Here is a 14,431-nt window from a genome sequence, read left to right on the forward strand (position 1 = left end):
GAAAGAGACAGAGGATAGAGATTCCCCAGTCCCTTTCTCTGCAGCCTCAGCTGCACTGAGAATGAATGGAGAGAAGACAGCGGCTCCTCTCCATTCATAAACTGAGACATCGTAATCACAGGAGATTACAATGTTTCAGTTATGTGAATGGACAGAGTCAGCTGACTCTGTCCATACAGAAAAGAAGGAGGAGGGGGACGGAGGAACTGAGGGGGAGAACGGAGGGGACAGATAAGGAGAGAGGAACGGAGGGGGAGAACGGAGGGGGACAGATAAGGAGAGAGGAACGGAGGGGGAGAACGGAGGGGGACAGATAAGGAGAGAGGAATGCAGGGGACAGCGGAGAGGCACAGAGGAACGGAGGGGGCACGGAGGAGGATGCAGTGACAGTCAGCTGTGAGCGATCACCGCTGTATGTCATTAAAGCTGCTGAAAGCCGCTGGGGGAGAATCTTGTAACTCCCCCACGCGCCGATCACAGCTGACTTCTAGGTATCGGGGAAGCATCGGGAGCATTTGCCCGAGTACAAGTACTTGGGCAAATGCTCGGTATCGGTGCATGAACCGCACCAGAGGTGTTCAGCCCATCTCTAGTGTGTAGCCCCAGTTTGTCTGCACAGTTTTTCTTAGAGATGTGGTGTTACCATCCGACTCTCATCAACCAGTAGTCTCTTCACCTGGGTGTGCCTCATCTTCTGCTTGGCACCATAGATGGAGGACCTTCTGTTCCCCTGAATTGTCAGGAAATAACACTTGCTGTAGATACTCCCTGTTAGGAATAGAGTACATCCAAAGTCCTTCATTGGACCTAATCACCTAGAATATGGTTCCCCTTCCATAGCTGATCTGCAGCATTTTGAGGAAGATTCCTTTTTTGGGTCTGTTCTTAGCAATTTAGCAAAGGTTCCTAGACCGGGGAGTATTGGATGATTCTGTTCCGATTCAGGATTAAGCAGGTCATGCAGAGTTCCTTCATTAGACCCCAGAGACACCTCCTGGTATTTTTAGAAGGAAAGAATGACCATATTTGGATCATATTTTTTTGAACAGCCAGTGGATTGATTGAAAAAAGCGGAACAGATTCTCCCATCCACACAAGCGAGGTGGACGGAGTAATCCTCCCTATTGTGTTATTGTATTTTGACAGCGGGGACTCCTCCACTGTCAGAATACACTAATCAGCTCTGCAGCCAATTGGCTGAAATGCTGATTGAACGAAAATTTTCTAATAAGCCTGTTTGTGAGAAGTCAGTTGTTAGATCAATTTTTTATGAACAGGAACAGCCATAGATGAATCGCTATTCAGCTAGTCCCTGCTGAACCAGCCAAATTTCAAACCATGTTTTACTTGTCCTGCTGCTCTTCTGGTGTTCACATGTACCAGTCTAGGGCTATGGAATACCTTTATCCCTTTCTACCATTGCAGGTGTGCCTCTTGCACACTCTACCTTCTTATTCAGTGGGGCTGACTACTGGGTTGATACCCTACGAGTCTCAGGGGTCCTTTTGATGATCCTTTTGCAACTAGCAATGGGGACATGGAAAGCAATGTATGCATGGCGTCTTCCTGTTGGGGATACTTACCTTTACTTCCTGGCTAAGTGACTCAATTAATTGAAAAAAAAATTCCACAAAATGACAGATTTTTTTTTTCTTAGACAGCTGTCACTGGTACAGTTGTCTTCATTGTAGTTGTCTTCATTACAAGCTTTAACCTCACCTCTTCTTCGGATGAAAACTCAAAAATTTCCCTTACTTTTTTGAACAATGGTCACTAGGACAAAAGGAGGGGCAAATCTTCCCTTGTGGTAGCACAGAAAGCAACAAAAACTTGACAGAGGGTATAACTTTTCCATATTCTAGGCCAAAACTACAAAAAAATTTAAAAAATCCTTTACATATAGTGATGGGCCGAACACCCCCCCTGTTCAATTTGCACCAGAACTCCTGAACAGGTAAAAGGTTCAGACCCTAGCTACGAACTCTATTAAAGTCTATAGGACCCGAACATGAAAAATCAATAGTCCCCATTTTGAAAGCTTATATGCAAGTTATTGGTCATAAAAAGGGTATGGGGGCCTGGGTACTGACCTGGGGGACATGTATTAATGCAAATTTCTTTTTTCTTTTTTTAAATGTTGTTTTTAGGGAGCAGTGATTTTAATGATGCTTAAAGTGAAACAATATTCCACTGCACAGGGAGAGTGGGGGTGGATCAGGACTGCCACCCGCTCTGATCCCTCCCTTGCTTCTTCATTGGCAGGGGGAGAGGACCAATGGCCAGCAAGGACTGCAGAAGCAGAGCATCTTGGGACTGTAGTCCTGAAGACAGGCAGCCCTATGCTAATCCCCTGGGGGATCCCCTGGGGGCAGACTACAAACCCCAGCAGGGGAGAGAAAAGGAGGCTGGCTGGGAGCAGGAGGAGATTCCACAAGGCAGGGGAGAAGACCGGATGCAAAAGAAGGGTGCTGCTTTTCAGGGTCGGTGTGACTGCTTCCCCGCCAACAGCTTCACGGTCGGTCACTTACATCTTACCAGATGTATCTTCTCCAGGCGCATCGGTACAGACGTCGCGGGGCATTCCGGTCGCCAGGTAGCCAGTCGGGCAACCTGAAAGAGCCTGTTCCAGGACATCTCTCCCTTCGGCCTTCTTGTCGCAGGATTGGTGAGCGGGCACTTGCCCATATTCTAATGGGACACCATTATCTTGTCACTCTAACTAAGCTTTAGAGAGACCTTGTGCTACACTTACTCTTCTCTGAGTAGCGACAGGGTTCCTCCTATTTGCCATAACTCCACAAGCATACTTTGCATCACCCTGCTTGCCAGGACACCTTAAACATATTTTATTCCACCCTGATGTCAGAACACCTAAAGTGCACTGTTCTGTCCACCAGATGTTTTATACTGGTTATTTGTACCTGTGTTGTTAAATTTACATGCAAAATGTGTAATTTACTTAAGACAATCATATGTGGTGTGCAGGCTCCATCTAGCGTTCCTTTTTGGTATTGCTGCAGTTCTATTTATCTGTTTATTTGTATGTGTAACTAAGGAAGTTGTCAGCAAGCAGGGATTTCTGGGTAGAATCTTGGCAGGAAGTGAACCATCCACCATTCTTTTCAACACATTGCAGGAAGTAACACATGTATTTCTCTATCTATCGCCATCACCCCTTATAGAACTTAAAAAGTGAGTTTTTATTATCTCATCTTGTACTGTATATCGTTGTTTATGCAAATATGGTGTCTACAGTTATTGGGATAAGTAGGTTTAGGTATCTGCTCCTTGAGACAGAACAGTGAAATTTTTAAGCTGACCTTTGAAGGGAAGATAAGCCAACTTTGGAAGTCTGTACAGCCCGGGGCTACGCAGTATCCATACGGTCAGAAGCCTTAAAGATACAGACCTGCGGCAGGCGAAGCAAGCAGCCACGCTACACAGAGACACGCTCTGTCAAGCAGCAATGACACTAGAACGGTCTCTATACAGCAAGACAGCTTCTTCCCCGCAGCCATGTCTCACACTGGGATATCTTCTTACAAAACACGTTCACGAGCAAGCTCATTTAAGTCATCTGTCGCAAATGCAGCAGCTATCGCCCGTTCAAAAGCCGAAGCAGCAAAAGCCAGGGCCACATTCGCCCACCAAGAGTTGCAGATGAAAAAAGAAAAGGCCTGCCTTGATGCAGAAAAGGTGAGACGGGAGCAAGAGAGAGAGAAGGAAAGAGTACGCTTAGAGCAAGAGAGAGAGAAGGAAAGAGTACGCATGGAACAAAAGAGAGAGCAAGAAAGAGTATGCATGGAACGAGAGAGAGCAAGAAAGAGTACACATGGAACAAGAGAAAGAGAAGGAAAGAATACGCCTGGAAGAAGAGCTAGCCCAGCAGGAAGCATCTCTGAAATTGCAGCAAGCTATCTTAGAAGCTAACATGGAGAAGCTGGCAGTAGAAAGAGATGCTGCCGCCGCCATTGCAGAAGCAGAAACTTTAGAAGTAGCCGTCTACGATGAGCCAAGAGTACGCAGCAGCATACCGGGTCTAGAGGAGGACCAACAAGATTCTTCACAACGCACGTCAGATTATGTCTACCAGCACTGGAACTTGAGCAGCATCCCACAACAAGAAATTAAATATGACGTCAGTGAGTCACATCAAATTAAGGAGCCACAAGACGACCTGGGACCCCAAGGCTGCAAGCAAGAAAAATCTGACAGAGTTCCAGACTTTCCAGTTCCAACCAAACCTTCTACTCCACAAGGTACCCAGCCTTCATACAAGCATCAAACACCAGTATTCACTCCAAAGGTGTATGAAACGAACAGGTACGAACTGCCAACCTTATGTAAGTTGGAACCCAGCGCGCCTAAAGAAGAGACTTTTACCAGGTATGCCTTTACACCGCACCACAATACACCAGCAGCCTACCCCAATGCCAATCAGGCTACTGTAGACTTTGCCATGTTCCTGGCCAAAAGAGAGTTAGTTACCCAAGGACTTGTCAAATTTAGTGATCGCCCTCAACACTACAGGGCATGGCGATCCGCTTTCCAGAGTGTCATTCAAGGTCTACAGTAGATCTATTCTGCAGGGAACAGATAGAACTCCTCGTAAAGTGGCTTGGCAATGATTCTGCTGAACATGCCAAAAGGATCAGAGACATTAACATAAGCCACCCTGAGATAGGCCTTGCAAACATCTGGAACAGACTGGATAGATGTTATGGCTCACCAGAAGCTATAGAAAGTACACTGTTTAAAAGGATAGAAGACTTTCCAAAAATACCTAGCAGAGGTTACCAAAGACTTAGAGAATTCAGTGACCTGTGTATGGAGTTACAAGTGGCTAAAGCAGAAGGAGACTTACCTGGCCTTTCTTATCTTGACTCTGCTAGAGGTATTAACTCCTTAGCACAAAAACTTCCTTATGAGTTACACAAAAGATGGATTACTCATGGCTGTAACTACAAACGAAAACACAATGTGCCTTTTCCACCCTTTAGTGAGTTTGTGGACTTTGTAGACAGACGAGCAGGAATGAAAGATGACCCCAGCTTCATTTTTCCAGTGTCTTATACCACTTCTTCTGGCCCTAAACAACTCAGAGCTCCAGTAGCAGTGCACAAAACTAACATTTCTTCCCACAGATTTGCAGAGTCTCAGCCAGAGGATCAAGACAGCAACCCTACTAAGTTCTGCCCTCTACATAAGATGCCACATCCTCTTCTGGAATGCAGAGCCTTCAGGACAAAGATCATCCAGGATCGCAAAGCTTTCCTCAAAGAGAACAAAAATGTGCGCTCTTCGTCCACACATTTCGTCAAGGACTGTAAGGTCAGTGTCAAATGTACAGAATGTGACAGCACAGTGCACAACACAGCTCTACACCCAAGGCCTACTCCAAGAACTTTCCCACCTGTTCATAGGGAAAAGGAGCAAGGCGGGGAGACCAAAGACTCTAGTACAGACGCCATAGCAATCACTTCACAGTGTACTGAAGTTTGCAAAAGAAGTACAGGTGGCAGATCCTGTTCTAAAATCTGTCTCGTGAGAGTTTACCCAAAAGGACGCAGAGACAAAGCAGTCAAGCTCTATGTCATCTTGGATGATCAGAGTAATAAGTCACTAGCCAGATCTATGTTTTTTGACATTCTAAACCTTAAAGGCCCCAGCAGTCCTTACTCCCTTAAGACTTGTGCAGGTACAGTGGAAACGGCGGGGAGAAGAGCTGACGGCCTACAAATTGAATCTATGGATGGTAAGACATGCCTACTCTTACCAACCATAATAGAGTGCAACCAGATGCCAGACAACAGATCAGAGATTCCCACACCAGACGCTCAGCTCACCAGAATCACTTGAATCACATTGCACATCTCATACCAGAACTAGATGATCAGGCTCAGATAATCTTACTGCTAGGAAGGGATATCTTGCAAGTCCACAAAGTAAGAAAGCTGATCAATGGTCCTTAAAAATGCCCCAATTGCCCAAAAACTGGATCTCAGGTGGGTCATTATAGGTGATGTTTGCCTGGGAGTTGCACACAAACCTGCATCTGTTAGTACCCTGCTCACTAGTACCCTCGAGAGTGGTCGTTCTACTCTTTTCCAACCCTGTCAAAATCATATCCTCATAAAGGAGCTACCACACAACAACCCTATACCTCTTTACTTCCTAAGTCCCCTCTGTGACAGCAATACCTATGACAATGACCAAAGCAACTTAGGAAGCACAGTGTTCCAGAGAACAAAGGAAGATAACCAGGTAGCAATGTCTATTGAGGATAGGCTCTTCTTAGAAGTTATGGAAAAGAGTATGGAGAAGGACGGGACTAATAGTTGAGTTGCACCTTTAGACCACAAAGATGACGTTTGCCTAAAAACAGAGAACTAGCATATAAACGTCTCACTTCCATAAGACACAATCTTCAAAGGAAACCAGAGATGAAAGAACATTTCTTTTCCTTCATGGAGAAAATATTCCAGAATGGTCATGCTGAGATAGCCCCAAACCTCAAAGACTCAGAGGAATGCTGGTACTTACCTATATTTGGGGTCTATCACCCTAAGAAGCCAGGACAGATTAGAGTGGTGTTCGATTCTAGCGGCCAAACATGAAGGTGTCTCTCTAAATGATGTCCTTCTCTCTGGCCCTGACCTTAACAACAGACTATTAGGAGTACGTCTTCGCTTTGGCAAGGATTCAGTCGCATTCATGGCAGACATACAGCAAATGTTCTATTGCTTTCTTGTTAAAGAAGAACACCGTAACTTTTTGAGGTTTCTCTGGTTCAGGGACAACAACCCCTTTGGAGACATCACAGAATACTGCATGAGGGTACACATATTTGGCAACAGTCCTTCCCCTGCAGTTTCTATATATGGCCTCAGACACTCTGCTAGAGAGGGAGAGTCAGAGTATGGGTCAGATGTCAGACTGTTTGTGGACAAGGATTTCTATGTAGACGATTGCTTGAAATCACTACCCACAAATGAAGCTGCAATCAGTCTCCTCAAAAGAACTCGGGCAATGCTTACGTGCTGCAACTTAAGACTCCACAAGATTGCTTCCAACAGTAAAGAAGTTTTAGAAGCCTTTCCTGTTCAAGATCATTCTAACGAGTTAAAGGACTTAGATCTAGGCACAGACTCACTTCCCATGCAACGCAGCCTTGGTTTGCTTTGGGACTTAAGGTCTGACACGTTTACTTTCCAAGTAAACGCAGAAGAAAAACTTTTTACCTATAGAGGTGTCCTGTCTACCATAATCAGCCTGTATGATCCCTTAGGCTTTGCAGCACCTGTCACCATCCAGGGTAAAGCACTACTGAGAGACTTAACCTGTGAGTCGCTATATTGGGACCACCCCCTCCCCACCGACAAGAAGAACCTATAGCTAGAGTGGAAGGACTCACTAACAGCTCTAGCCAACCTTAAAATTCTATGACCATATGCTCCTTTGTCATCTGCTGGCGTTCAGATGCAAAGACTTTGTGTGTTTTTGGATGCTTCTGTTAAAGCAATTGCTGCTGTAGCTTACCTGAAAACCATAGACACTAAAGGACAATGTCACATAGGGTTTGTAATGGGGAAAGTAAAACTTGCACCACTTCCCGAACACAACATACCCAGGCTGGAACAGCAAGACTGCACGTGGATCTTCAACCCACCTCACTCTTCTCACATGGGAGGTGTTTCGGAGAGGATGATAGGCATAGCCCGCAGAATTCTTGACTCTATCTTCCTACAAGTAGGAACTGCAAGGCTTACTCACGAATGTTTAGTGACATTTATGCCAGAGGTTACAACTATCATTAACGCCAGACCTTTGACATCCATTTCAAGTAACTCTGAGGATCCAGTGGTCCTCACACCTGCCATGTTACTCACGCAAAAGACTAATTTTGCCGGTGCTCCAGCTGGAGAGTTTTGTGAGAAGGACCTTTACAAACGTCAATGGAGACAAGTACAAACCCTTGCCAATACCTTCTGGAACCGGTGGAGGGAACAATATATATCTACTCTACAAGTAAGGAGAAAGTGGCACACTGAAAAGCCTAATCTTAAACCTGGTGATGTTGTGCTCATGAAAGATTGCCAGGCACTAAGGAATATGTGGCCTTTAGGTTTGATCACCAAAGTACTGCCAAGCAACGATAATTGTGTCCGTAAGGTCGAGGTCAAGATCTTTCAACAGAATGAGGTTAAAGTATTTTTGAGACCAGTGACCGAAGTTATTCTGTTGCTTTCTACGGAGGACTCTGTTGGTGACGTTACTTGATGTCAGGCGGGGAGTGTTCTGTCCACCAGATGTTTTATACTGGTTATTTGTACCTGTGTTGTTAAATTTACATGCAAAATGTGTAATTTACTTAAGACAATCATATGTGTGCAGGCTCCATCTAGCGTTCCTTTTTGGTATTGCTGCAGTTCTGTTTATCTGTTTATTTGTATGTGTAACTAAGGAAGTTGCCAGCAAGCAGGGAATTCTGGGTAGAATCTTGGCAGGAAGTGAACCATCCACCATTCTTTTCAACACATTGCAGGAAGCAACACATGTATTTCTCTATCTATCGCCATCACCCCTTAGAGAACTTAAAAAGTAAGTTTTTATTATCTCATCTTGTACTGTATATCATTGTTTATGCAATGTATGCTGTATTGTATGTGATATTGTACTTATTGAGGTCTATTTCTGTTATTTTGTAGGTTAACCTGGCTTGTTTTAATAAAACTGAGATCAAAGAAATATGGTATCTACAGTTATTGGGATAAGTAGGTTTAGCTATCTGCTCCTTGAGACAGAACATGCACCACCAAAAATGTAGCTGAAGACGCAAGGCCTTCCTTTCTTCTGAGACACTACAATATATTCCTCTCACAAGGGATTAAGGCCATTGGTGCCATAAGGGCCCATACTTTCACCCAGAACTCTACTAAAGGAGCAGGTCTAAAGATTCAATGGTTAAATTATATAAGTTGAACTCAATGTAGTGTTTATAAGGTTCTTTGGGACTGGGGTGTTGAGGAATAGAAGGGACTGGTCTGACACAAGACTGGTCATTCATCTGCCTTCCTATTGCCTGAACCAATAGAGCTCAATTCAAGCAGAGTTGTTGGTTCTGTGCAAGTGTTTATATCATACTGTAATCAGTTATCATTTTCATTAAATGATTCTGCTTTCAGAATTATTCGCCTTAATGAGTTCCCTGAAAGTAGCCAGTTTATATTGCTGAATTTCATTGCTATTGATCTTTCAGTGAATGTGATTCAACTGATTTACTTGGGTTATATTTAACTACTGCTTGTTTATATTATTCCTGTTTGCTTTAAGCTAAAATGTTCCTTAGTAAAAATACTTTTGGGTTCACTAAAGCTTGTGTCCATTTACTGTTGTGTTCTCATTCTCCGCAAAGTATAATTTCCATTTATTCGCAAGCTCATCATCCTCTGGTAGGAACGAGAGCCAAAATGGGTTTAAACGCCAAGATCTTGGTGGTTTATTGATGGGGATGCTTAGAGTTATCCAGTAGGGACTATGATCTGAAAGTATTCTGGGGCAGAATCTGGCCTCTAGCAGTCTCGCAGTAAATCTGTGAGACATGAGTATAAAATCTATGCAGGACATGGAATTATGAGTGGATGAGAAACAAGAGTATGACTGCGCATGTGGGAATTTGTAGCGCCATGTGTCTGTTAAATGAAAGGTGGAAATGAGCTTATAAATGTAGTTTCGTTGGGTGCATTTGGGGTGGGTGGAGTCAGTTGTAACCTGTCCAGAGTTGGATTTAGCGTGGTATTAACCCCTTCCCGCTGACCGTACGCAGATATGCGTACTTGGCTTTCCGGGGTTATACCGGGATGATGCCCGCAGCGGCAGGCATCATCCCGGTACCGTTGTTTACAGCGGGCGATTGGCTACCCGAGTATAACAACCGATGCGGCTAAAAGCCGCTCGGTTGTTATACCGGAGGAGTGGGAGGGGACACCCCCCCTTCCGCCGCCTCCCGCCGCTGTTACCGGGCCTCCCGTGCGATCGGGAGGCCCGGTGTCTGATTGTGTGCCTTTGGCGGCTGGGGGCGGGCTGGAACGAAGCTGTGGGCGGCTTCGTTCCAGCCTTCTTATTGTAAACGCAGAAGCGACGTCATGACGACGTCACTTCCCGTTTACTCGGCTGCCAATGGCGCCGAATTTAAAAAAGTACACAGTATTCAGAATCGCCGTTTTCGGCGATCTGAATACTTTGAAGTGTAAAGGAGGGATGGGGGGTCTTTTAGACCCCCCATCCCTCCATAAAGAGTACCTGTCACCACCTATTACTGTCACAAGGGATGTTTACATTCCTTGTGACAGCAATAAAAGTAAAAAAAAAAATTTTTTTTTTTAAAACACAATTTATAAAGTAAAAAAATAAATAAAATAAATAAATAAAAAAAATTTTTTTTTTTAAAGTGCCCCTGTCCCCGCGAGCTCGCGCAGTGAAGAAAACGCATACAGAAGTCGCGCCCGCATATGTAAACGGTGTTCAAATCACACATGTGAGGTATCGCCGCGATCGTTAGAGTGAGAGCAATAATTCTAGCCCTAGACCTCCTCTGTAACTCAAACCTCAAACTCAAAAAAATTTTAAAGCGTCGCCTATGGAAATTCATAGGTACCGTAGTTTGTCGCCATTCCACGAGTGCGTGCAATTATAAAGGGTGACATGTTTGGTATCTATTTACTCGGCGTAACATCATCTTTCACATTATACAAAAAAATTGGGGTAACTTTACTGTTTGGATTTTTTAAAATTCATGAAAGTGTCCCTTTTCCAAAAATTTGTGTTTAAAACACCGCTGCACAAATACCGTGTGATAAAAAATATTGCAACAATCGCCATTTTATTCTCTAGATTCTTTGCTAAAAAAATATATATAATGTTTGGGAACTCTAAGTAATTTTCTAGCAAAAAATACGGATTTTAACTTGTAAACACCAAATTTCAAAAATAGGCTTAGTCATGAAAGGGTTAAAGTCACCCAGCCAGACTGAAGATATTGCAGGGTGGTGGGCCATAAACGACAGTCCCTCTTTAATTATGGTGATGTTGAATGGGGGTGGTACATAAAAGGCCAGCATGAGGAGGGGTTCACCGTATAGTTTAACTAGGAGAAATACGTATTGCCCCAGTGGATAGTTCACATAACTCAAATAACACAGTCATGTTAGGCAATTTTTTCTCTGTGCGTGAATGTTACCTGTTTTCTGAAGTTAGTATGCACAATCAAGTTCAATAAAACTGTAAACGAATTAAGCCCCACCCCCCTCCCTGTCCTGCACCCTTCCCAACTGGTGCGGGCGTATTCCCTTAACTTGTGTGTTCCAACTGGGAAACACTCCATCTTCCAAATTGTGTACAAGAGGTAATACAACTGGTGTAGTCTCTGGGGTCTGGATAGGCCAAGGGATACCTCCCATATCAGTTGGTCAAGGTGAACCAAAGTTATTAGATCCCCCTGTTTTCTGCAAAAGGCATCGATCGAGCTCCAGAGAAAATTCCAGCAAACCTGATAGTGACTGCCAGTGGTGTGTGGGGCAAAGTCTTGCTGCACGATGCATGTGGCTGGGTGGACTCTTACATCTCAACAGCTCCTGTGGTCAGTATGGTCTGGAGTAGTGTGTAGGGTTCCAGTGATGTAGTGGGCAGGGGTAATTGGACTCTTGTATAGCAAGTGTCTGAGGTTTGTGTTTTGTACTCACGTTTGTGCATAGTCGGTTCCATATCGCATGCAGGAGCTTGCTGTGTGTGGCACGAGACGTTCCATGTCCAGAAGTGGGTGGTTCCAAATAAAGTTCCATGCAACTTCAGGGACCAGTACGACTATGCGACTCTGGAGTAAAATAGCACTACGAATGATTGTGAGCACAAAAAGTCAGAGCTGTATATCTGGGATTTGGTCAATCAGGGATAGCACGGCGTTCCAGCCAGGAAATAACTTCTTCTGGATCCTCAAAGAAGACTGCATGGCTGTCATGTTCTATTCTAGGCGGGCAGGGAATAGCATGGAATATTTGAAATGTTGATTCCTCAGCCTGCGTTTGGCTTCCATAAAGCTCTGGCGGCAGGGCTGTACCTCTGCTGAAAAGTCTGGGAAGATGGCTACTTTAACATTCCCCACTGGGATATTGCCTTTCTCCCTTGCCATTCTCAGAGCTGCATCTTGGTCTTTATAGTTGAGGAGTTTAGCTATAAATGTGCGGGGGGGGGGGGGGGTCTGGCTGGCATGTGGTGTGCTCGCTCCACTGCAAACATGGGGGAGAAGGCTTGTCCCCCATAGGTGGTGATTAGGAGTTGTTCCAAGAACGTCGTAGTGTCCTTACCTTCAGTCCATTGTGCTCAGCCTGGTCTCTGCCCCCTTCACCCAGTCCTTGAGCTTTTGGAAGTCCTGGCTGATAAGGGAAATATCCATCTTTACCTCCTCCATTTGCGCTGTGAGGGAAGTTCTGCAAAGAGTGATCGCTTCAAGCAGTCTCTCAGTGTCACCTGCCTTTCGTTCTCCCCCTGCCTTCTCAGGGGCGCCATCTTCCTCCATGTCCTCATTTTCTTGTCGGCGGTACTGCTCAATCTGTGATTTCGTCGGTGACATGCTGCGGGAGTCTGGGGTGTAGTCCTAGATAAATATAGGAACATTGAATACTTCAAATCCATTTCTTTGTGACTCTCCAGTCTTGTGTAGGGCGATCCAGAAGGCAGCAGGGTCAGGATACAGCGCTGGCCGGAAGATCGGGTGAACCAAGATGGCTGTGGACCTCCGGGAGTAGGCCGAAGCTGCGGATTTTCCTGAATGCGACTGTCGCGTGGGAGGGCGCCACTCTGATCGGGCCGCCGTATGGCTGGAGGCCTGTAGAGTCGAGGCAGGGTATGCTGAGGTTCCTCAGGGAGGTTTCCCAGGTGGATGCAGGGGTTTGCGGAGTACAGGATGGGTTATTTCAGGAGTAATGGACGGAGCTAAGGGCACACACGTCCTACTCCATGCTGCGTCAGGCCATGCCCCCCTACTTTTGTGTTCTCAATAACATTATTTGCCAGGTTTGCCAGAGGGGCTGAGGCTGTTCTTGGGGTTGAGGGGCAGAGCATAGAACCTAAGATTCTCAAGTGGCTCCTTCGGGGGTGGCGCTACATAAAGACAAATAAATTTAAATTGATTTTCCAGGCTGTAAGCCACTGGGGCCCCCAGATCCCAGCTTCCCCCTATGTGAATGAGTAGGGGTACATTGTACCCCTACTCATTCACCAAAAAAAAGTGTCAAAAAGAGATAAGAACCAGAAAGACAGTTTTTGACGAGTCCTTTATTAAAAAATTTTTAAAAATGTCCCCCGATGTAGATCCATTGTCAATCACGACGCCCGCGGTACCCGAAAAAATAAAAAAAATGCTCCGCTCATGGTGAGGGCTGACTGCCTGCAACGTCGTCTGACAGTTCCTAAATAGGTAAGGGGCGGAGGTGCTCTGGGGTCAACAAAAACTTGACACAGGGTATACATTTTCCCTATTCTAGGCCAGAACTACAAAAAAAAAAAAAAAAAAAAAGAACCTTTACTTATAGTGATGGACCGAACACCCCGTTCAGTTTGCATCAGAACTCCCGAACATGGAAAAGGACCCTAGCCGCAAGCTCAATTAAAGTCTATGAGACTCGAACATGAAAAATCAATAGTCCCCATTTTGAAAGCTTATATGCACGTTATTGGCCATAAAAAGGGTATGGGGGTCTGGGTACTGCCCTGGGAGACATGTATTAATGCAAACATTTTTTTTTAAATATTGTTTTTAGGGAGCAGTGATTTTAATGATGCTTAAAGAGAAACAATATTCCACTGTACAGGGAGAGCAAGGTGGATCAGGACTGCCGCCCGCTCTGATCCCTCCCTTGCTTCCTCATTGGCAGGGGGAGAGGACCAATGGCCAGCAAGGACTGCAGCAGCAGAGCATCTTGGGACTTGTAGTCCTGAAGACAGGTAGCACCTATGTTAATCTCCTGGGGGCAGACTACAAACACCAGCAGGGGGAGAGTGTCAGAAACCATGAACCAGACCGAGACAGAAGTACAGTTAAATCACACTTGTTTATTAATAAAAATAAAAAGGTAAATAGAGTAAGTGTAGTCAAAGCATAGCCAGAGTCCAGTAACCAGATCGGGTAGTCAGCCAAGCCAGAGTTCAGAAACCAGATCGGGTAATCAGCCAGGCCAGAAGTCAGGGATCCAAGTGGAGGAACAGCAAGCAGGATAAGGAACCAGAAGGGATGTGAGCAAGCCAGTCTTTGAACAGGAACGCAGGAGATGGTTTCTTGTGATGTGACCAAGGCGAAGGCAGGAAAGAAGTGAGCTGGACGTCTTTAAGTAGGCAGGACTGACGAGCAGATCCACAACAGCTGGTTAACTGTGGA

This window comes from Aquarana catesbeiana, linkage group LG01 (assembly GCF_042186555.1).
Source record: "Aquarana catesbeiana isolate 2022-GZ linkage group LG01, ASM4218655v1, whole genome shotgun sequence".
In the NCBI taxonomy this organism is placed as follows: Eukaryota; Metazoa; Chordata; class Amphibia; order Anura; family Ranidae; genus Aquarana; species Aquarana catesbeiana.